Genomic DNA, 23,502 nt, shown 5'->3' with positions numbered 1-23,502 from the left:
GAAGGGTTCAAGTGCGAACTTTGAATGCAGAGCCCAGAGCTGTTGGAACTCAGAAGCTATGCTGTGGTGTTTTGCAGCATAGGGAAAAAGGGGGCTGCCTTCCATCACTATTCCATTAGGTAAAGTGAAGGGATGGCCTGAAGAATGTGTTCACATGTGTGTGCATCCACGCATATGCATGTGAGTGTGTGTCGGTAACAGGACCAAAGAGATCGGGGACTTACCCAAGGCCAAACAGCTAGGAAACCTGTTTCATTTGATTATTGTGCTGAGTTTGGTAATGACTACGAGTGACAGAAATGGGCAGGGGGAGCACCTCGGGAAAGGGCCTCGGCCTGGTTTCCTGCCCTCCCAGGCAGCTAGTGAGTAGGAGTTTGAAGTTTCACTGTTTGATGGCAGCACCTCCTCTGCTTTCCCAGAAATTATTCCTCGAAGCATGACTCGAATTGTTCCTCTGTTGGGAGGTGTCTCAGTGCAGAACTTTCTGCTGTCATTGTTTACTAAAGAATGGCAACTCAGAGGTAGCCGAATCAAGGGAAAAAGAACAGAACAGGGCTGTGACATGCAGGGGCCTGAGTGTGAGCCCTGGTCCTGTTGTTAGAGATATGCGTGAATAGAGCCAATGATCATCCTACTTCTTAGAGCCTCAGCTTTGCCCCTCTCATGTTGAGGATGTTGACTTCTACCTGCTAAATTTGTCCCAGAGCTTTACAAATTGCCCTGTTGGTCATGATATATATAAGGTAAAGGGGCATTGGACGTGGATTCTGTTTTGCAGATGTGAAGCAGTGTGGGAGATGGTGAATTGGTCAGCACCTGTGGGTTGTGCTATGGTCATGCCACGCTCTCCTTTTAGGGGGTGTTGCTGCCTTGGAAAGTTGTGGTTAATGGCTGCAGATCTATTGACCTCTTGATACAACCCTGCCGTGTGCTCAGCACTAGCACTGGCTCGCCCTGCCCTTCCTGCAGCTGTGGGGTAAGTGTTACTTTAGGCGGAGGATTTTCTGGCTTGTTGTGATGTCCTGGGAGAATTTCTAAATGTCTGGGGCCAGGTCTTCAATTCTTCATGTGCAAGGTGCGGTTGAGAACAGGCTCCGGTTATTGCCTGAACTATGGGGCTTGGCTGGAGAAAGGAAAGTCCAGGCCACTTTGAAGTTGTATTGAACCCCGTGTGTTTGGAGTCTAGTCTCTCTTTTTTCTCCCTTCTGCAAATGGTGGAGGAACTTTTTTGGTTTTGAAAACCCCACTGGTCCAGCGGAGGAGATAGGACTTAGACAAGTGGCTTCCCAAGGGAGTGAACTGGAATCCTGAAATCTGAGCCTGTTTCTGTCACAGGATGCCAGATTCTACTGTGCTGTGTGAGCCTGCTTTGCTCAGGCCCAGGACTTTCCCAGAGAGAGACAGAAACTTCTAGAAGGGCCCTGTCACTCTCTGATGTCTGAGTCACTCTGTGAGGTTGGGGGAGTGTCTCCTGTGCAAATGCTGCTGTGGGCGTGGAGGCGTCTTTGCCACCAGTAGTGACTTTTGCCATGGACAACTGGGTTTCCATTAGTCAACAGGTTGTGACCAGAGGACCCTGTTATGAGTGTGGCAGCTTGCTGGGATCCGTCAGAAGGCAACACTGCTTGTCCTGACCCCAGAATCCATGGGCTCTCTGTGGATGAGAATGTCTGCTCAGGCCCTCCCTTGGTTTCCCTATGTGTACAACCAAATACTGTTCTCAAGAACAGCATTTCCCCTCTTAACTGCTTTATGGGTTGCTGTGGAAATCAAAGGAGAGAATTTTTCTCTCTTTGTAAACCATCTTGCAAAAGTCAGATCCCATTAGTTTCTGCCACTTAAAATGGGTACCTGCCTTCTTTGTTCACTCCCTAAATAAATGCATACAGACTAAAAAGGAAAATCCAGTCAGATTCTTGGGGACAGGTGGCAAACTGGCCTTTCTGCTTTGACCTGGTGTCTAAGGTCTCTAAGTTTGAGCCTGGACTATTTCAAAGATTGCAAATATATGGGGAGAGGAGACCATGGCATTCAAACCACATCCTCAAGAATCCCAGGTTTCTATCAGCCTTGGAATATAACCAATTTTTTATAGACACTGGGGCTTGAGCCCCTGTTTTAAAACTGCAACCCATAGAGACTCGCTTCTCATAGAGACGTAAGCATAGGGCTCTAGGAGATCCCTAGAGAAACTGAGGTCTAGAGAAACCGAGGTCCCTAGAAACTGAGGTCTAGCAAGGTCACACGTGGAGGAAATGGCAGAGCCAAGACTGGAGCCAGCTCTTTGGATTCCCAATTCCCTGCTCTTTCTGACACCTCACTCTTGCCTCCTGTCAGGTGAGGAGAGAAGCCAGATGGTTTGACAAATGGTTCCTGTTGTTGTCAAATCTGCCTTCTCTCAGTGCTCAGTCTTACCTTCCTTGTTTGTGGGCCTGGGGAGAGGAGATGAGGAGACAGAGGAGGCAGGGATGCGGGAGAAGGAAGGAAAAAAGAAACATTGAGATGACCAACAGGCTCCTGTTTCTCCAGCCAGAAGCGGGAGCGGAGGCCATGAGTATTGGTTGCTTTGAATTGAAGCACACAGAGTCCTAGAACTGGCAGGTGCTGTGAGGAGACAACATTGATTTCATAGATACAACCTTCTTAAAAAACATGTTTGAGATGCCATATCTATAAATACTAATAAGGCTGTCTGATTCCAATTTTCAGGTGAGATTAGCATTTTATTGAGTATTTTATCTGTCAGATTCAATACTGGATGTACCATCCTCCTTGGCTTATTAGCATAATTGCCGTGCTTAAGCAACAATAAAAAATTCAGCAGTAAAATAGCAGTTAGTGCAGGCAATTTGTTATCAAAAGCTTTTACTTAAGGACAGCTCCAGCCTGCATTTATTAGCAAGTTAGGGTTGTAATTTATTTTTATTTGGGAAAACAAAAGGAGGGGTTGCTTTTTTGTTGTTTTGGAAATAATTGAGAAATTAGAAAGCATTGGCTCTCTGGAAAATTGTCCACATCTCTTCTTCCTTTGCTGAAAGCAAGCTGTGCTGGGAGTGGATTTCACTGCGAGGCATGCTGGTGCAGATAAAAGTTACTCTTCTCACTCTGCAACCAAGGGGAGTGATGTCCCTTTGTATTGGGACAGACATTTCCAAAAACATTTTTTCAAATCTCTGTTGTTTAATCTCACACCAGCCCTGCAAGGTCTCCTTTCTTAGAAATGGAAAGCTGAGTTGAAATGACTTGATCCAGAGCTGAGCTACAAGACCTAGCTTCCAGCCTCCAGTCCTGTCTCAGAATTGCCACCTTTCATGCTGCTGCCCCAGGCTCCAGTTGTGGCAATGTTTCCTCTGCCCTGTGCAGAATGCCTTTCAGCCAAGTCTTTTTCCACAAGCGCATATGTACACTTCCACACATATGTACACACACACTCATCCATATGCATATACTTCATACACATCCGTGCATATACTTGTATGGGGAGGGGTCTTCAAAAAGTTCATGGAACATGTGTCTGATGAAAAGACCATGCAAGGATTGAAAATTTTTTTACCCAAAAATATACTTATCTAGTAATATGAGACTTATCTTTAATTTTTTTTTTAATTTCAGGATTGTTTTAAATCTGCAAAAAAGAAATTGTGGAAAGTTCCCATTTACTCCACATGCAGCTTCCCCTATTGATATCTTGTATTAGTGTGTTTGTTACAATCCATAAACCATACTCAACTTCCTCTGTTTTTTAAATCCAAATTCCCTCTATTTCTGTTGCCCTGCCCAGCCTCTACTAATCAACATTCTGGGTTCATATTGAGGTGTTTTTGTTAAGCTCCCACGTATGAGAGAGAACATGCAATATTTGTCTTTCTGTGTCTGACTTATTTCACTTACCATAATGCTTTCTAGCTCCATCCAATTTGCTGCAAATGACAGAATTTCATTGTTTGATTATAGCTGAATAGTATCCTATTGTGTATACCTACCATATATACTTTATCCACTCATCTGATGACAGATACCTTACATGAGGCCCTGTCTTGGCTATTGTGAACCATGCTGCGATAAACATGGTAGAGCAGGTAAACAATGAGTTCGTGTCTTTTGGGTCTATACCCTGTAGGGGGATTTCTTGGTGGTAAGGCAGTTCTATTTCTAGTTTTTAAAGAAATCTCCATATTGTTTTCTGTAGTGGCTATACTAATTTACATTCCCACCAACAGTATCTAAGAGTTCCCTTTTCCCCATATCCATCCCAGCATTTCTTACTTTCTGGTAATACCCATTCTAAAAGGGGCGAGGTGATACCTGATGGTATTTTTGATTGACATTTCACTGATGGCTAGTGATGGAGAGCATTTTTTCATATGTCTGTTGGCCATTTGTGTTTCTTCTTTTGAGAACTGTCTATTCAGGTCCTTTGTCCATTGGTTGTGTGTGTGTGTGTGTGTGTGTGTGTTGTTATTGATTTCCTGGTACATTCTGCATATTAGTTGGATATGTAGCTTGCATGTATTTTCTCCCATTCTGTTGGATGTTTCTTCAGTCTATTGATTTCTTCTACTGCTGTACAGAAGCTTAGGAGTTTAAAATAATCCCATTTGTCTAGTTTTGCTTTTGTTGCCTGGGCTTTTGGGGTTTTATCCAAAACATCATTGCCTACGCCAATGTCTTGAAGTTTTCCCCCTATGCTTTCTTCTAGCAGTTTCATAGTTTCAGGTCTTATTTTTAGGTCTTTGATACATCTTAAGCTGATTTTTGTATATGGTGAGAGGTAGTGATCTAATCTCATTCTGATACATATCTGTAATTAGTTTTTTCTAGCACCACTTTTTCAAAAATACTCCTTTCTCCAGGGTTTCATCTTGGCATTGTGTGTGCATTAATTTCTGACTTCTTATTCTGAGCCACTTAGTGAGTATCATGCCAATAACATGCTGTTTTAATTACTCTAGCTTTGTAGTATGCTTTGAAATCAGGTATTTTGATATTTCCTACTTGATTTCTTTCTTTCTTTCTCTCTCTCTCTCTCTTTTTTTTTTTTTTTTTGCTCAGAATTGCTTTGGATATTCTGAGTTGTTTGTGGTCCCATATGGGTGTTCAGATTTTTTCTTTAATTCTGTAAATAATTTGATTAGTATTTTGATAGGGGTTGCATTGAATCTCTAGATTGCTTTAGGTAGTATGAACATTTTAATAATATTAATTCTTCTAAAAAGTTTTTGGGAAAGTAGAATTAAAAGATGTTCATCTAGGTGTAAAAAAATTCACCGACTAACATTTCATTCTTCAGTATGTTCACTGAAAATTTGTATTATGTATAAAGTGTTCATGGATTGCAAACATTTTTGCACCAAAACAAGCATCTTTTAATACCCATTTTTCTATGTGTGTGTGTGTGTGTGTGTGTATGTGTTTGTGTATCTCTTAAAATGCAATTATCTATTATTGCATTTATTTTTCCTTTGACGTCTTGGTGGAAGCAATACTACCATATGAATTTTTCTTAACATCAAATGTCCTCTACTCCTTGCCTTTAAAACCCGCCTCTCTCTGTCTCTCTGTCTCTCTCTCTCCCTCTCTCTCTCTCCAGTTAGTAAGTGACTCAGGAAAACACTTGTGATTACCATCTGTGAAGGACCTGGTACAAAATAAATGATTTTGTAAGTAATGCGTCAGTCTGCAGAGAAGACAGAGATAAGATTTAAAATGTAGAGATTGAAAAATCATTTTTCTTCTTTATTTCTTGAGAAATGTATCAGAAATGAATAGGAACATTAAACTGAGGCTTTTTAGTGTGTGTTAGGCTTCAATTATGGGTAATAATTTTCAAATTGAATATAAAATTTGGGGTAAAAATGGACAACTGAAGCTCCTAAACTTTGGCAGAAGTTGTTTTCGTGTCTCAGATTTTCCTCTTGCCGTAGCTCAGAGAATAACCTTATAATCGTTGCTCTGACTGTCTAACACCCAGCGGTCTGTGCTGGTTGCTGTTGGGTTTGAATTAAATCAGACAGGGCCATAAGATTCAAGACATGTTTACAATATTAGAGAGGATATTAATAATAAATTAATAAATTTTTGTTGTTGAGTAGCTATTAAAGAACAGGTACTCTGGTAGGAACCTTTTTGATGTCATTTAATTTTCATGTTTCATTCAATTATTCATTGAATAAATATTTACTGAGCAGTTATTTTATACTAGACATTGTGTTTTTAAAAAAGATTTATTTATTTGAAAGTCTGTTACAGAGAGAGAGAGAGAAAGATATTACACAGAGAGAGAAAGAGTTATCTTCCATGCACTGGTTCAACTCCACAGATGGCCACAATTGCAAGGGCTGAGCCAGGAAAAAGCTGTGAGTCTGGAACTCCATCCAGGTCTCCCACATGGGCGGCAGGGACCCAAGCACTCCAGCCATCTTCTGCTACCTTCCTGGGCACATCACTGGGTAGGTGAATCAGAAGTGGAGCAGCAGGGACTCATACCAGCACTCATATTTGGGATGCTAGTGTCGCAGCTGGTGGCTTAACTCTGCACCATATGTCCATTGTCTGATTTAACAATCCTATGATATAGTGGCTGGTACTGTTTTATTATTCTCATTGTTTATGTGAGAAAGTGAGTTATTATTATGTGAGAAAATACAGAGAGGCTAAGGAATTTATCTAAGTCACACAGATGGGGATGGCCTTGTGATGCAGTGAGATAAGCCGTTGACTGCAATGCCAGCCCATAGCAATGCCAGTTCAAGTCCCTACTGTTCCACTTCTGATCCAGCTCCTTGCCTGTACACTTGGGAAAGCAGCAGAAGATGGTCCAAGTACTTGTATCCCTGTCACCCACATGGGAGACCTGGATGGAATTCCAGTCTCCTGCCTTTGGTCTGGGCCAGCCCCAGCCATTCTGGCTGTTTAGGGGAGTGAACCAGAGGATGGAAGATCTCTCTCTCTCTCTCTCTCTTTCTTTGACTTTCCCTCTCTTTGTAGCTCTGGCTTTCAAGTAAAAAAAAAAAAAAAAATAGCCGCACAGTGGATAATGGCTATAGAAGAATGGCTATAGTCTCCCTGCTTCTAAATACATGTTCCTGTTCCTGTACCACTTGGCAAACTGCCCCCCCACCAAAAAAAAAAAAACCCCACAATGATTAGAGCTTGTCAGAACTTGTGCAGACCCTGAATGTTTACAAAGAGTACCGAATGGGAACCCAGATATTCAAATCTTAGCGTGCTTCTTTGTGTTTATAAAACCTCTGTTAAATAACCCCTCAGAGCTAATAATAGCTCTCCCTCTCTCTCTCTCTCTCTCTCTCCGTGTCATTGTGAGTATAAATTATAAATCACACATGAGAGCCTGCAAACGAGCCTGGGTCATGATGTCTCAGAAGTGCCCATGGGCCAGGTGATTTTGTGCACTGGTTAGGGACGGCTGCCAAGCTACCCAACTGGTATTGGATCTACCCCACATCCTAATGTCATTTAGCCTTGTCCAAAAAAACTTCATCTTTTAGTGCCTCAATTTCCTCATTTGTAAAATACACTTACTTCATAAAGTGGTTGTGAAAAATTACATAAATATAAGATACATAGAAGAACACATTGCACATAGCAAACCCTGTCTGGGTATTAGCTCAAACCATTCTGTATGGGATGATGAAGGCCAGGGACAAAGTGAACAGTTTAGGGCTGGTTAGGATCCCGGCCCATTTACTCAAGGGCAGTGAATACGATAGAAGTTGCATTAGGCAGACATGCATAAACATGGATAAAGTTCTTGATTTCTCCATCTTGGACCTCTGCTTATCTGCAAAGATGTATTTTGAGACAAGGTCTAGGATAGAAGATTCTTCAGTCTCCTGTGCTTTGATGGGTTTATTTTCCTAAGTAGCAGTTATCTCAAGAAAGTACCTGTGAGTATGTGTGTGTGTGTGTGTGTGTGTGTGTGAGAGAGAGAGAGAGAGAGAGAGAGAGAGAGAGAGAAGCTTCCTGGAATTGATAGTGTTGAATTTGGGGTGTTTCTTTGGCTTATTCTAAATAGAAACAGAAAGACAAAAGTGTTTGTTCGTATAATGAAAAGACTTCTTTATAGAAAAGGACATTAAGATGATATCTCAGTGTACGGCCCTTTGGGTCTTCTGAACACTTAACTGCACACTTCCCTAGGTGTGCCTCATGCCAGTTGTGTGAGATGGGCAAGGCAGGACTGGTCAGCCTGCCTTTCAGAGGTGGTGTGACTGAGGGACAGAGAGGGAGGGGAATTTTCTTAAAACAGTGCTGGATGCGAACACATCTGACTCTGAGGTGCTGTTTGCTTTACCACCTTGATTTGAGCGTAATGAGGTCATTCGTGCCAAGTGCTACTCGAGTCATGTAGAACTGTAATTTGTCTTATACAGGATTGCTTTTGTTTCCCTTCTTTATAACGATCGGTTGAAAAGTTAGCTATGATTTCTTACTAACTTGTTTCTCCTCAAGTATACACAGCGATGAATCTCGAGGACTTTCTGTTAGAGCAGCATGTGGTTTTCAAAAATCAAATGTCAAAGTATTTCCTGAAACCTGCTTTAATGAACATGAGAGGCGAAGGGAAAATTCCTTTTTTTGCATGAAGTAATTAGGAAACAGGATGTGCGAGCTTGCTATATGAATTTAAAGATGAGCCCTTGTACTGATGTACAAAGTGGATAGGCATATTATAGACGGCTTCATGCTGCTAGAAATTTTAAGTGAAAGAAGTTCTCATTAATCATATCAATTATTTTAGGTTTGCAGGAAAACCTAATCTGTTTCATGAGTTGGATCCAAGGGAGTTTATATCTCTATACTCCAAAAAACAGAAGCATGACTCAGATACCCCATTCTGGTTGCTAAGCACCTCTCTCTGGAAGGCCAGGGTGTGTCCTCAGAATACAGAACAGAGGAATGGAAGATGCTTTGGAGCTTCTCAATGACTTAGGAGTCCACGCTATGCTTGCTTGGGAGGTAGGAAGGATTGCATCCCTCAGAGACCTGGCGTCAGATAAGCCCAGTGCTGTATTATTAGTGTCGTGTTCCGAGAATGGGTTAGAGGGTGTGTTTTGGAAGCATCTTTCTTTCCTTCATACTACACGGTTTCTTATGTGCAACTTCTGAGGCAATTGCCAGCCTTCTGACATTGTTTTTGAACAGCATGCTTTAGAAGGATGTGCACTGTGTTTCTGGTTGAGGTACGATCCCCGTGACCCTGGATTCCCATCTTGGATGATTTCCATCGAGGTCTATGTCATCTGATAATTGTATTAGTGTGATTCAGGCCCCATATACAGATCAACTTGGACTTTCAGGACACACATAGCTGTGGATCCTGTATCTCCATGGGAATCTATGTACCATCCGTGTTCACCATGTGACACTCTGCCCCAATGTTACAAAGCTAGAACTGAAATCACTAGTGTGACAGTGCTACCTGACAAATGAAAGCTTCCTTTCTCTGGAGTTTCTCTCACACCCTTCATTCTGTTCAATCTGATGCTGACTTGTTCTGTGTATGTCTTTTCTGCTGGATTTTGAACTCCTGCATGGGTGGTGTCACATCTTCTTAATGACTACTTGGTGCCATGCACATAGTAGGTTTTATTAAGTAGTTAGATTTTATATCCTCAGAGGCTGAAAAGATAGATATTCATGAATGTATCATTAAAGGGATAAGCAAAAGATCTAACAAATTAAGTAATTTGCTATTTTTTGGTAGATGAGTATATTTTTTATTATTTATTTTTTAAAAATAATTATCTGACTATACATAAGATGGCTTATTTATTCATTTATTTTAAAAGATTTATTTATTTATATGAAAGGCAGTGTTACAGAGAAAGTGAGAGAGAGAATCTTCCATCTGCTGATTCATTCCCCAAATGAATGCAACTGCCAGAGCTGGACTGATCCAAAGCCAGGAGCCAGGAGCTTCTTCTGGGTCTCCCACTTGGGTACAAAAGCCCAAGTACTTGGGTCATCTGCTGCTGCTTTCCCAGGTACATTAGCAGGGAGCTGGATTGGAAGTGGAGCACTTGCAACTTGAACCAGCACCCATATGGGATGCTAGCACTACAAGCCGGCTTTATTTGTTATACCAAGGCACCAGCTCCAAGTTTATTTTACTTTTAGTAAGCAGATTGCTGAATGGATGGAAATTACATAAAATGAGATATTATTCAGCAGTAAGGAGGAACAAAGTGTTGATACATACTACAACATGGTTAACCTTATAAACACTATAGTAGATGAAAGAAATCATCACAAAAGATCACATATTATATGATTCTATTTATATGAAAAGTCAATAGGCATATTTATGCAGTCTATGGAAATATAGATCAGTGGTTATTAATAGGGTTGGGATGGGGAATAGAGAGTAGTGCTAATGTGTGTGAGTTTTTTCTTTTGGGGGGGGACCCAAAACACAACTCTGAGAAAATATGCAAAAGTAAATTGTAGACTTTAATGATTGAGTTGTATTGTGTGTGAATTGTATCTCAATAAAAGCATTTAAGAATGGTAGATTGCTTTTCAACCTACAATCCCTGAGGATTGCTTCAGGGAATTAAAATAGTGTATAATGCAATGTTTTAAACTCATTTTGATTTGTTTTGGGGAAAGAAGTCATGGGTACTTAACAATGATCAATACTCTAAAGGAAAAATTGATAACACAAGCAGAGTCACCAGCCTTGAAATATAATTCCCCCCAACTCTATGCACAATCTTTTTTAGAAGCTTTAAGAATTTATACTTCCAGAACTGTTGATTAGTGAGATATCCGATAAGAAATAACAGGGTACTGACAGCCCTGATTGTATAAATAGGCGTTTGGGATTGTATTCATGGTTTGCTTGTCAGCACAAGAGAAATGTGTGATTATATTGAATGATGGTTAATTTCCTTATCCACCCATTTTTAAAATAAAGATGTATGGCTGCAAGGCAGGTGCCCAAGGAAGAAAGGAGACCTGCAGCTTTGATAACGAATCTCAGAAAAGAAGAAGAAGGAGCAGGTTCCTACTGAGGAGCTAGCATCCGAGTCCTGGCTGATTTCTAGCGTAGCTGATGAATTAGAGAACTGTGGCTGGTGCGGCACAAAGGAGTTGTCATTCACTCTTTTTTTTTTTTTTTTTTTTTTTTTTTTTTTTTTTTTTTTGACAGGCAGAGTGAACAGTGAGAGAGAGAGAGACAGAGAGAAAGGTCTTCCTTTTCCGTTGGTTCACCCTCCAATGGCCAACGCGGCCGCGGCTGATCCGAAGGCAGGAGCCAGGTGCTTCTCCTGGTCTCCCATGGGGTGCAGGGCCCAAGCACTTGGGCCATCCTCCACTGCACTCCCTGGCCACAGCAGAGAGCTGGACTGGAAGGGGAGCAACCGGGACAGAACCTGGCGCCCTGACTGGGACTAGAACCCGGTGTGCCAGAGCCGCAAGGTGGAGGATTAGCCTAGTGAGCCGCGGCGCCGGCTGTCATTCACTCTTGTTTTGTGTTTGAGCCTGGACAGCTCCCCCAGCCCGCTTCAGGGTCCTTGTGCCACCCTCTCATTGATGGACTGTCAACAGAATCACAAGAGCAGCCGGTGGACACGTGAAGGAGGTGGGAGGAGAGTGGTGCTTTGCAGCTTTGTATGTGAACAGTTCATAAACAAACAGTTCTCTTTAATTAAGTATCCAGTGAAACCAATTCACATGAACTCCAATTAAACTTTAATGAACAAGTGGGTGTATTAATATCAGCTGAGTAATGCAAGCAGCACGGATTCCAGTAAGTGACTCACTTTTCTAAGCAGCTCATTCCCCATGCACGGTTAGAGTTACTAGAAAGCTTCCAGCTCTATTTGAGTGGATCTGGTCTGGGCCTTGTAATTCTAGCAATCCTCCGGGCTTGTTATTCATCTGGTGACAAAACCACAGTCATCTTGACCTCTGTTTTCAGAGCAAGGATTGGGGAAGGGGGAAGCTTGTTCATATTGAGCAATTAGGTCTTTCCTTCCAGTGACCATTTGGACTTTTTTCTCCATCTTCCTTTTTTTTTTTGTAATTTTTTTTTGAGTTTTTTTCTTCTTTAAATCCAGGAAGGTCAGGCTGTGAAGGTAGAGTGTTTAGCTGTGAACTGGGCCTCATTTCCATCCATATCTGTTGGTCTGCCTAAAATCTACAGGTTCCCCATAGTTAGTCTAGGGATATTGAAGTGGGTAGAGTGATGGACCTTTTTGAACACAAAGCCCGTTCAGTCTAGAGGTTGATGACTATACCTGTTTCTTAGGAAAGATGAAGATAATGAACAGAATGCTCTTCATTTCAACCTGGCGTATAAGTTCTCAGGGAAGGGATTGACTTGGACCAATGGGGGTAGGGTGGGAAAGGTGAGTGGGCTCAGTCTCCTTGAGGATTCAGGGATTTTGGAGAGATTTGATTGAAAAACCTTTGTGTGATTACAGAACCCTAAAGACCAAAAGCTGGGAAGAGATAATGAATAGTTGAGGCTTCAAGGAATGAGAGATCTCAGGGGTTGGTTGCATCCGAGAAGCCTCCCCAGGCTTCAGAGGGTAAGAAAGAAGAGAAGAGTGAACAAAAGCAGACATGGATGTAGCCAGGTGCAAGGCAGTGGCTATTCCATGTGAGAAGAGTAGAGGATAGATTGGAGCTTGATGGGAACTACTTGAAACTGAGTTAACCCTTGCCTCGGCTCCTAGCTTGGTTCCCAGCTCCATTTGCACCCATCTAGAAACCAGCTGAAACTCATTCAGGAGCCGGGCAGCTGGAGATGATTCTCGGTTATAAAATGGGCTGTGGGGGCTGTTAACCCCCTGGCTTTGCTAACCTAGCACCCAGAGGCAGACTTACCCTCTTCCTCTCAGACACCTCCTGCACAGGACCACTCCCCATGGGGGTTGTTGGTGTAAAACTCCTAACTTGAGCAGCAGGGAGGATATGCGTCGAACAATCAGGCAACTTCCAAAGAGTGGGAGGAAGAAGCTGAGTTGCACATGCCTGGTTCCTTTTCCGACTTCCATAATTGGGTAACTTACTGCACTCCTCCCCTGTGGACAAGGATAAGTGGAGAGTGGCCAACAGGGCGAGGGGCGAGGGGAAAGCAAGGGAGAAGTGTTTTGCTAGCACTAGGCTTCTTGGCTCCACTCAGTGAATCTCAACATCATTCCTTTAGGCAGGGACCATGGGGCAGGGGTAGAGCATGGAAGTGAGGAGCCAGGGACAGTTCTCTGAGCAGGGAGTGATGTAATTCAGGCTGTAACTCAGGCTGGTTAATCTACTTATGCAACACCAATTGAAGGACATGCTTAGATAACTCGGACTTGAGTAAACAGACCTTGTGTAATGCTTTCAAGGTCCCTGGTGCAATAATCCACTCCTGTTTCAGAAATAACAGCCACCCCTCAGTGCCAAACTCTAGACATTGCTCATGAATATCAAAGTTTTTGTTTCCTTTCCAGATGACTTTTTTTAAGAGAATGCATATTATAAAGAAATTCAGGAGTAAATGCCCAAATTCCAAAATAAAACCTAGGTGGTAGTATCTTATCTACTAAATAGGAAAATTCTATTTTTGGAAGTTTGGGTAAAGGAAAAGATTCTTGCAAAGCACAAATCAATAGATTGATAGCATAAATTAGGAACTATACATTGCTTATAGAAAACAGAAATGCCTATTTAAAAATGAGAATCAATAGTTTGTTTACAAATGAAAGTACATGTTTCATTATTTAATAGTTAAGCTTTTTTTAACAACTGCATAGTGTAAGGCTGCCACAAAACACATCAAACACTGGAGTTAACGGAAAGGTTTATTGTTGGGTGGGGGACGCCTAACGGGCCTGGGGTGGGGTGTGGGGAAGAGGACTAGAGAGGAATCAAGAGAGAGCACGCATGCTGGAAGCAGGTCCTGTTCTACCTTTGCCAGGGCACAGGGAAGTAGGAGCAATGAATCCCATTAAGTGGGGAGGGTTGGGTGGGGGTGGGTGGAGCTGACACCTGTGGTTGGGCCATGGGGCTTAGGACCGAAGCTTACTATGCAAGGTGGTGACGGGCACCGGAGCCCAAGATGGCAACCAGGGCATAGATGGTGCCACAGATAAGATGGCACCATTTTACTAACACATAGGGCATAACTTAAAATTTATTATTTCTATTGTAGAGATGAAGAAACAGTAAACAAATATCAATACCAGTATTCAAGGGCCATTAAGTTAGGTTACATTAGCAGCTTAATCCTTTGCTTCACATTGGGGATTTCATATTGAGGTAAAACAGTAAGACTGGTTTGTAGACATTCACAAGACAAGTGGATTGGACTTGGTTTTGACACCCAAAGGAATCCAGTAGATGGGCTAAGTTGAGCTTTCTGCTTTGTTTTGGCTGCAGAGATTTGCCTTGGAAATTTGGTAGCCATGATGCATATGTGTCTTGAATTGTCAGCTTGTGACAAATTTCCTCCTATTTGGGCTCTTCAGAGCCTATCATTATTTTAACAACATTTAAAGTAATTTACAGAGAGTCTGCTCACACAACTCTCGCCTACTGACTATGTTGCATGAGTTGGTTGATTTACCTTCTGAGGCGAATGCCCTTTGCAAACCTAAGTCCTGCCCACCCAGACTCCCTGTTTACCTCACTGAGTGAATTCTCATTTCTAGAAATCTTGGACAGACCATACCCCTCTTCCTTTGGGACAACTTTGGTTCTTTGTCCAGAGTAGGCACTACTCTCTCACTCTCTGGTCCTCGCATCCTTTTCCTACCAAATCCCTTTGATTCTCTTGAGTGTGCATGTTTGATTGCTCTCTGTACAGCAGTACTTCTCACTTACGGTTTTAGATTTCATTCATTTAAAGTGGAGTTTTACCAGAATTCAATCTGCATTGCTCAGTCTCCAGGTGTGAACTAGGGTATTTTCATTTTGCAGACTTTCTCAGGTAATTCCAAAAGCCAGGCGCCAGGAAGTCCAGGTCTTCCATATGGATGCTAGGGGCCCAAGTTCTTGAGCCATCACCTACTCTCTCCCAGGGTGTGTATTATTAGGAAGCTGGAATTAGGAGTGGAGCCTGGACTCAGACCCCAGCACTCCAGTGTGGGATAGGGGTATGCCGTCTGGCATCTTAACCACCAGGCCAAATGCCCACCCCTGAAAGCTTTTAGAAAGATATTCAATCCATTGAAACTAGGGTCAGGAGGACGCTTCCAGGGCAGGAAAAGGGGAGGAAGTAACAGAGGGTGGTCCCAGCTAGAGAGGAAGCTGAGTGATGCTACAAATGAACAAAGGCTCAACCTCCTGGCCATCTTTTATACCCGAGCTCAGTCCCAAAGTGAGCATTCAGGCTGCCCACCCACCTCCTCAGGTGTGTGCTGTGGGTTCTGCTCTAGCGGTTTCTGCTGGTGAGGGGCGGGAGCTGAGTGTAGACGTTCTTAGCTCAGGTGAGGACAATCACTGTCAACTTCAACTTTTCAGGGAAGACCCAGTGTTTCTTCTTGCTCCAAGGCCCCACACAGGCCCAGTCTCTTTCTGTAAATTCTCTGCATGATTCAGAATGACTTGCACCTTTCGCAATGCACCCTGTTTAGTCTGAATCCATTAACTCTTGAGGAAAACATGCACACAGGCAGACCTGTGAGTTGGCTCACCGTGAGAAGGGAGGCCAGCTTTCCTACACCCAACGTTGGAGTGTCCCTGGGCTTTTCTGTGCTGTGTGGGGAGCATGGTAGAGCGTTGCAGTCATATCCTCCTTGTTCTAACACTACAGAACTGATCTGACCAACTGACTGGGGTGGGGAAGGGCGCATGCCCTGTACATTCTAATGGAAACCCTCGTCTGATGAATGGGGCGGGAAAATGTCACAGCAGTGCTGGTGAGTCATCCTGGGACCAGCTAGGTTTGAGCTGTGGGACTTCTTCGGTGCTGGCTCCGCTGCTCCCCCAGTTCAGCACCTTTTGAATCTTTCATCCGATTCCCTCTCTAGGTCAGATTCTGTATTTTTTTTAATTATATGTTTACAACCCCTTAGTTGATTGAATCAGTCCTTTGAGGATAATTGTCTTTATGAATTGATGAAAGTTTAGGAAAATTCATATTGAGAGTAGGAAGTTCAGAAGTTTTTGAATAGTTTTCTCTGACTTGGAGGTGAGGTATTAAGAGGCCGAAGTCGGCTTTGTGAGCAGGTGTTTTTGTTTAAGTAGGATGCTGGAACATTGGGGTATGAGGGATATAAAACAGGCTTGGAGCCCTTTTAGATAGAAAAGACTAACTCTTCTAAGAAAAATGAATGGACATTGTACAGAAGACAATAGGACACCAGCCAACACTGCAAACAGAAAGGTATCTTCCTGTTTGTTATTTTAGCATAAGGACTTGGCTTTTTTTCCCCCATAAAGTAAAGCAAATCTTCCCTTTTCAGTTGTAGAAGTTGTATAGACTCACTTTCGAAAATACAGCCCTTGTCCATACTCTTCAGGAACAACAGTTTTCCTGCTTAACTAGTTGTTGAATTCTTTATTTGGTGGAGGGTTAAGTTTGTGATTATAAAATAAACTGACAATATGTCACTGTAAAAAATTAAATAAGAAAGGAAGGAGGGAAGGGGAGTGTGGGTGAGAGTATGGGGGGAGCGAGGATCCGGTGGGACGTATCATTATGCTCTTAAATCTGTATGAGATATATGAAATTGGTTCACCTTATATAAATTAATAAAAATAAAAACTAAGAAGGAAATACACACAAATACGGAGAAACTGAAACATCTCTTGGCCCATCATTCAGCGCTCAGTGTTCTAATTTATACAAGTACTAATTCTTAAGAGGGTAGCACTTCACCTATGTATATATGAAATATGACAGTATATATTTAGTTATTGTTTCATTTACATTATATTGTATTTTTTTCAAAGATTTATTTATTTGAAAGACAGAGTTACAGAGAGAGGTAGAGACAGAGAGAGGTCTTCTATCCGCTGGTTCACTCCCCAGATGGCTGCAACGGCCAGAGCTACGCCAATCCAAAGCCAGGAGCCAGGAGCTTCTTCCGGGTCTCCCACGAGGGTGCAGGGGCCCAAGGACTTGGGCCATCCTTCACTGATATCCCAGGCCATAGCAGAGAGCTGGATCTGAAGAGGAGCAGACGAGACTCGAACCTGTGCCCATATGGGATGCCAGCGCCTCAGACCAGGGAGTTAACCCACTTCGACACAGTGCTGGCCCCTCATTTACATTATATTGTAATCACCTCTCCATGTCATTTAACATTCTTCAAAAATGTGTAAATATTAATCACTGTATAATATATGTATTCGTATACATTGTGATAAATTTAACCATTATTTCCATTATTAAGTGATAGCTACTTACCAGGATGTAAACTTGTTTTAAAGGTAGGCAGGGACGTACAGCCACTTTTTTTTATAGCAGAAGAATTTGAAGCATTTTATTTCCTTCTACATTAATCTATATCTGCTTGGCTTAGTAATTTTACTAAACCAATAGATCTCTGTGAAGTTAAAGCATTAGACCTTTGGAATTGTTAACTTTAATTCTGACTATAACAGTAGATATTAGCCCACATTCTCTTAAATCACAAAGCCTTAATTGGAGGAAAAATCAAAAAATAGTTTGGTTAGCCTCATGAGTGTGGCACATTAGATAAGTTGCCTTATGGAAGACTTTTCATTTTCTCTGTTTAGAAGGAAGCTGTAGATTTGGTATTCCCAAAGGGCTCACTTTCCCTTGCTGGGCGTATCCATAATAATGTGGTTACCATGTTTCTGAGTATGTTGACATCATGATGAAGACAGACTTTTGAATGTTTTTTTGTAAACTGAGATAGAAGTAGCAGCATATGAGAAAGGATTTTCTTTCTTTCTTTCTTTTTTTTTTTTTTTTTTTTTTTGACAGGCAGAGTGGACAGTGAGAGAGAGAGACAGAGAGAAAGGTCTTCCTTTGCTGTTGGTTCACCCTCCAATGACCGCCGCGGCTGGCGCACCGCACCTATCCGCAGGCAGGAGCCAGGTGCTTCTCCTGGTCTCCCATGGGGTGCAGGGCTCAAGCACTTGGGCCATCCTCCACTGCACTCCCTGGCCACAGCAGAGAGCTGGCCTGGAAGAGGGGCAACCAGGACAGAATCCGGCGCCCTGACCGGGACTAGAACCCGGTGTGCCAGTGCCGCAAGGCGGAGGATTAGCCTACTGAGCCGCGGTGCCGGCTGAAAAAGGATTTTCTAGTATTTCAGCTCTGAAATTGATATTTTTGTCAGATTTCTGTGTATTTATGCATTTCTGTGTAACTGTTTAGTGTCTTGTCTGGGTTTGCCTGACTTCCATCCTTCTGTTTGTCCACACCTGTTTTTACGTACCCACCTACCCAACCTCCTGCTTTTGTATCCAATCACCCATGTTACTATCTCTGACCATTCTTATCTACTTCTTGTGTTTATGTCTCTCCATCTTCATCTGTCATTCATATCCATCTGTCTGTAAAATTAATGCATTTCTGTGTTTTATTTTACACTGAAGTTCACAGTAGTCAAAGATCCTGAGAATGAGAAAATACAAATATCTGGAACTCTGCCATTTTTTGCTTCACTTGAAAAACCGAAAGGGTTCAGAATTGTCTTGATTCCCCATTCTGTGATGTTCATCAGGGTGTTCTTAATATATTTTGGAGAATGTTATTTCAACTAATACTTTCTTTGGACTCGGTAGGGCATAGAAAAACAAAAGCTAATGTATGAGGGCTCTTCAAAAAGTTCGTGGAAAATGTGTTATGAAAATCCTATACATGGATTTCAGTTTTTTCTTTGATGCCAAAATACACTTGTTCTAATTCAGTATAATATGTCTGAACAGGACTTGGTTTGAAGCACTAGGATAGATAAGGCATCAGTTTCAAAAGAACCCCTGTTGCAACAAAATAAATTCTGCTAAAAATTGAAGCAAAAATGAACATCAAATTTAGGGTGTGCTTAGGGGGAAGAATGGTAAAATTGTTGATGTTTTGTGAAAAGTTTTATGGGAATGATCTCCTAAATAAATCACTTTGTAAAAATGAGTTCCCAGTTTATAAAACACAAGACTGTGTTGAGGATGAAGTCCACAGCAACAGACCATCCACATGAGTTTTGGAGGAAAATTCATTGTGTTCATGCCCTAATCAAAGAGGAGCAACAATTAACAGCAGAAAGAAGAGCGAACATTATACATTTCTCAATTGGTTCAGCTTTCATAAGTCTGACTGAAAAACTGAAGTAGAACAAGTTTTCTGCTTGATGGATGCCAAAGCTGTTGCATCAAAATCTGGGGTGGACAAGAGCAGATGTTCTGGTGGGGATTTTAAATAAGTGGGGCCAAGATCCTGAAGCATTTATTTGAAGAATTACAGTAGATGAAACATGACTTGACTTGTACAATACTGAAGACAAAGCACAATCAAAAGCAATGCTACCAAGAGGTGGAAGTGGTTCCGTGGACAGGAGCCAGAACATGGTGACAGGGATTTTGGGACACTGAATGCATTTTGTGGGATGACTTTCTAGAGGACCCCAAACAACATCTGCTTGTTTGGAGAGTTTTTGTTTGTTTTTGGAGAAAGCCAAAATTCAGGAAGAAACGTGCCTGGGAGAACTGTACTAGAGTTCTTCACCATGAAATGCTCTGGCTTGTTCCTGTCACAAAACAAGGTCAATTTTGTGAGTTTTGATGAGAAATCAGTAGGCATCTTCCTTACAGTCTGCATTTGGCTCCTTGTGATTTTTTTTTTCTCTGTCTCCTTTTGATTTATTTATTTACTTGAGAGGCAGGCAGAGAGAGAAAGAGAAAGAGAGGTCTTCCATCCGCTGGTTCACTACCCAGATGGCTGCGATGGCTGGAGCTGGGCTGATCCGAAGCCAGGAGCCAGGATTTTATTCCCGGTCTCCCACACGGATGCAGAGCCCAAGCATTTGAGTCAACTTCCTCTGTTCTCCTAGGCCATCAGCAGGGAGCTGGATCAGAAGTAGATCAAGTGGGACTTGAACCAGTGCCCATGTGGGGTGCTGGTGCTTCAGGGAGATGCTGAACCTACTGCACCACACTGTCATCCCCATCTTTTTGTTTTATAATTTTAAAAAGTCTTTAAAGGGTGTACATTTTTCCTGTAGCTAATAGTATAAAAAAAAAAACTAAGTTGATCTATTGAAATTCTCAGGGCCCTCAGTTCCGTAGGGATGGGTCAAATGGCTGGTATCAACATTTATTACCGTGTCTTAAATTCAATAAGGCTTATGCTGATAAATAAGGTTTGTGTTATTATCTTTTTAAATAATTTCCACGAACTTCCTGAAATTGTCTTTTATAGCATCTGATTAGTAAACTGAGGAATGAAAAAATTTTTCTCAAGGTCAAAGTAAGGAAGAGTCAAAGATACATAAATACCTCTCTCAAATATTTAATTTGCAAAACACATTGTACTGTCTTCAAGAAGTTTAGATACATTGCAAAGAAGGTGTTTTTGAGTTGTGGGAAGCTCTGTGGCACTTGGTGTGGAACAAAATGAAAGGAAAGGAACCAGCCTTGTTGAAAGCCAGTCTTCTCTTGAGCATGAGAAGGCTGCTTTGCGCTTACTCTCTCATTCAGTTCTTTACATCAGCCCGGCAGTGTTAGTCTTATCATTCCCATTTTGTAGGTAAGACACAAAGACTCGGGCTGATTGGCTCACTTGTACCTGTCACAGTTTGAGACTTGTTGGACTCTAAACCTGTTGCTGTCTGCAGCAAACCATGCAGAAAACTTGGAAGAGTTATCTGTCAGCTTTCTGCTTGAAATTTTATAGGAATTCAGCCATGAAAAGGATCCTGGAAATAGCACACTTTCCAGTTCTTTTCCGCAGAGATGAGAAGGTTTACATACAGATATGATAAAGCAAACAACTCGGAGGATGTGGATGTAAGATTGAGTTTATAAACTTTGCTTTGGTGTTTGACAGAATGGGGTCTTCCCCATATGTAACCGTGTTTGTGTTTACCCTAACCTGAGTCTCATTATTCTGCCTGATCCAGAAGACTCAGAGCTGTCCTCTGCAAGCTGTGTTTTCTGAGGGCAAGCCAATCAATGAAATACAGTATCTCCTCAAATTTTTGTAAGCTCTAGAAAGCCAGAAAAGACAGCTATTGTAATGTATTTTGCCAGGCCAGCTGTTGTAATCACAAATGAGCCTGAAATAGTAATGTCTTCTGAAATGACAGAAAATTTATTTAGTTCTTAATGTTTTCATAGGTTTGAAAGCTTGCTCCCTCCCTCTGTATCATGCTGAACTGTAGCTTGCTCATAACATTCTATTCTGGGTGGAGATTCATTTTGGCATGATTAAGGATGGAAATGGAGATTGGTAAGATAGGATGTGACATAGAACTTGGATGATTTTATTCTTAGATTCATTTTTTCTTTATTATTTAAGCATTTACTAACTGCCTACTGTGTACCTAGCACTGTGCCGTGTGGAGAGGATATTCTTTTTAAAACTTTTATTTAATAAATATAAATTTTGAAAGTACTATTTTTGGATTATAGCAGTTTTCCCCCCGTAACCACCCTTCCACCTGCAAACCATCCCATCTCCTGCTCCCTCTCTCATCCCCCTTTTTATCAAGATTCATTTTTAATTATCTTAAATACAGAAGATCAATTTAGTATATACTAAGTAAAGGTTTCAACAGTTTGCACCCACACAGATACACAAAGTATAAAGTACTGTTTCAATACTAGTTTTACATTAATTCACATAGTACAACACATTAAGGACAGAGGTCCTACCTGGGGAGTAAGTGCACAGTGACTCCTGTTGTTGATTTAACAATTGACACTCTTGTTTATGACGTCAGTAATCGCCCGAGGCTCTTGTCATGAGCTGCCAGGGCTATAGAAGCCTCTTGAGTTCACAAACTCCGACCTTATTTAGACAAGGCCATAATCAAAGTGGAAGTGGAGAGGGTATTCTAGAGCAGAGGTTAGCAAGGTTTCTGAAAAGGGACTCGTGGTATTTTAGTCTTGGTGGCTCAGTTTCTTTGTGGCAGCTACTTATTCGGACCTCAGACAGTAGGTAAAATACAACATTTAAACAATAGTGTGGCCATGTTTGCCAAAAGATGCAGGGACATGGATTTGATCTGTGGGCCATAGTTTACCTGGACCTGTGCTAGATAGTCCATGAAAATAGTGGATTTTGTTTTGTTCATTGTTGTCATCAATGTCTTAGAGCAATGCTTGGCACACGATAGGACTTTGCTAGTGAATAAAAAGGCGCATTAGACTCCTCTGATCTTGAAGAGCTCATAGTCTAATAGAAGAGATAGGAAATGTATGCATGCAACTTTCACATTTTGAGAAAGCCCAGTGGACTGTGGTAGGTAGAAGTTGCTTTCTAGGCTGGAGAGTGTGGAGGGTGGCAGAATATGGTAGTATTTGAACTGGATCCTGGATAGGTAAGTATATATTATTAACCAGAGATAGGAGAGACACATTGTATGCAGAAGAAATATACAAGAAGGTTTAGAAACAGAACATTTATGGTAAATAATAGTTGATTAGAAGTTCTACAACAGGAGTTTCCTAACTTGCCTAATCTTCAAAATCACTTATTACTAAAAATAGCTTCTCAATGCCCTCTCTGGAGATACTGATTTTTTTTAAGGTAAGTTTGGCCAATAATAATTTACAAAGTAAATATTTGAAAAGGAGTATGACTTTAGAGAGAGAGATTGGAATCATTGCTAATGGGAAATAAAATTCTCACTTTTCTTACAGAAAGGCCCAGTATTGGTCAATGACAGCTGGACATTTTGTATCACAGAATAGAGGGTGAGCCTTTGTGGGAACCTACCCCATTGACCTGTCTGCCTTCATATGTTCCCCAGTGACATAGTAGGTGTAGCTTTTATGATGAAATAACATGTAGTTTAGTCAATATGTTATAGTTGTGCAAATGATACTGAAAAGATCCAGTTCTGTGTCTACTAAATTGATTACTTGGTTGATAAACATCTTAGAGGGCAGAGGGTTTCAAAGGGAACAATAGAAAATTTATGTTCTCTTACAGTACCTTCAATTCAGAGAGTAGTCTAATTTAATGCCCAGATTTATTTATAGGATATAACCACTACACAGACTGTGTAGTCCATCTCTTTTTAAAAAGGTTTATTTGAAAGGCAGAGAGTTAGAGAGAAGGAGTTGTGGCGGGGAGGGGAAAGGGAGAGAAGGGGAGAGGGGGAGAGAGGGAGAGAGAGACTTTCCATTGCTGATTCTCCCCCCAAATGGCCTCAGTGGTGTTGAGCTGGTCTAAAGCCAGGAGCCAGGAGCTTCCTCCAGTTCCCTATGGGGGTGCAGGGGCCCAGGCACCTGGAGTATCTTTCACTGCTTTTCCAGGTGCATCAGCAGGGAACTGGATTGGAAGTGGAACATCTGGGATGCTAACTGGCAACCACATTGGATGCCAGCATTGCAGGCTTTATTTCTTTCTTG

At 41.8% G+C, this 23,502-nt stretch overlaps 1 protein-coding gene across 34 annotated transcripts in view; it reads left to right on the top strand.

The window, feature by feature from the left end:
* The window catches only part of LPP (LIM domain containing preferred translocation partner in lipoma), a 736,836-nt gene that overhangs the window by 122,505 nt on the left and 590,829 nt on the right, over nucleotides 1–23,502 (top strand). Inside the window, exon 1 of one of the 34 annotated variants that reach the window (XM_089330875.1) lies at nucleotides 1,050–13,031. The exons of the other annotated variants lie outside the window; for them this stretch is intronic. The gene's annotated coding sequence lies outside the window, so the exon portion shown is untranslated. Of the gene's footprint in view, nucleotides 1–1,049; nucleotides 13,032–23,502 lie in introns of those variants that run through there. 34 annotated transcript variants of the gene reach the window in all.

This window comes from Oryctolagus cuniculus, chromosome 4 (assembly GCF_051225735.1).
Source record: "Oryctolagus cuniculus isolate XC-2025 breed Fujian yellow rabbit chromosome 4, ASM5122573v1, whole genome shotgun sequence".
NCBI lineage: Eukaryota > Metazoa > Chordata > Mammalia > Lagomorpha > Leporidae > Oryctolagus > Oryctolagus cuniculus.
The sequence above is the reverse complement of the archived record's forward strand: the minus strand, read 5'-3'. Positions and strand labels throughout refer to the sequence as shown.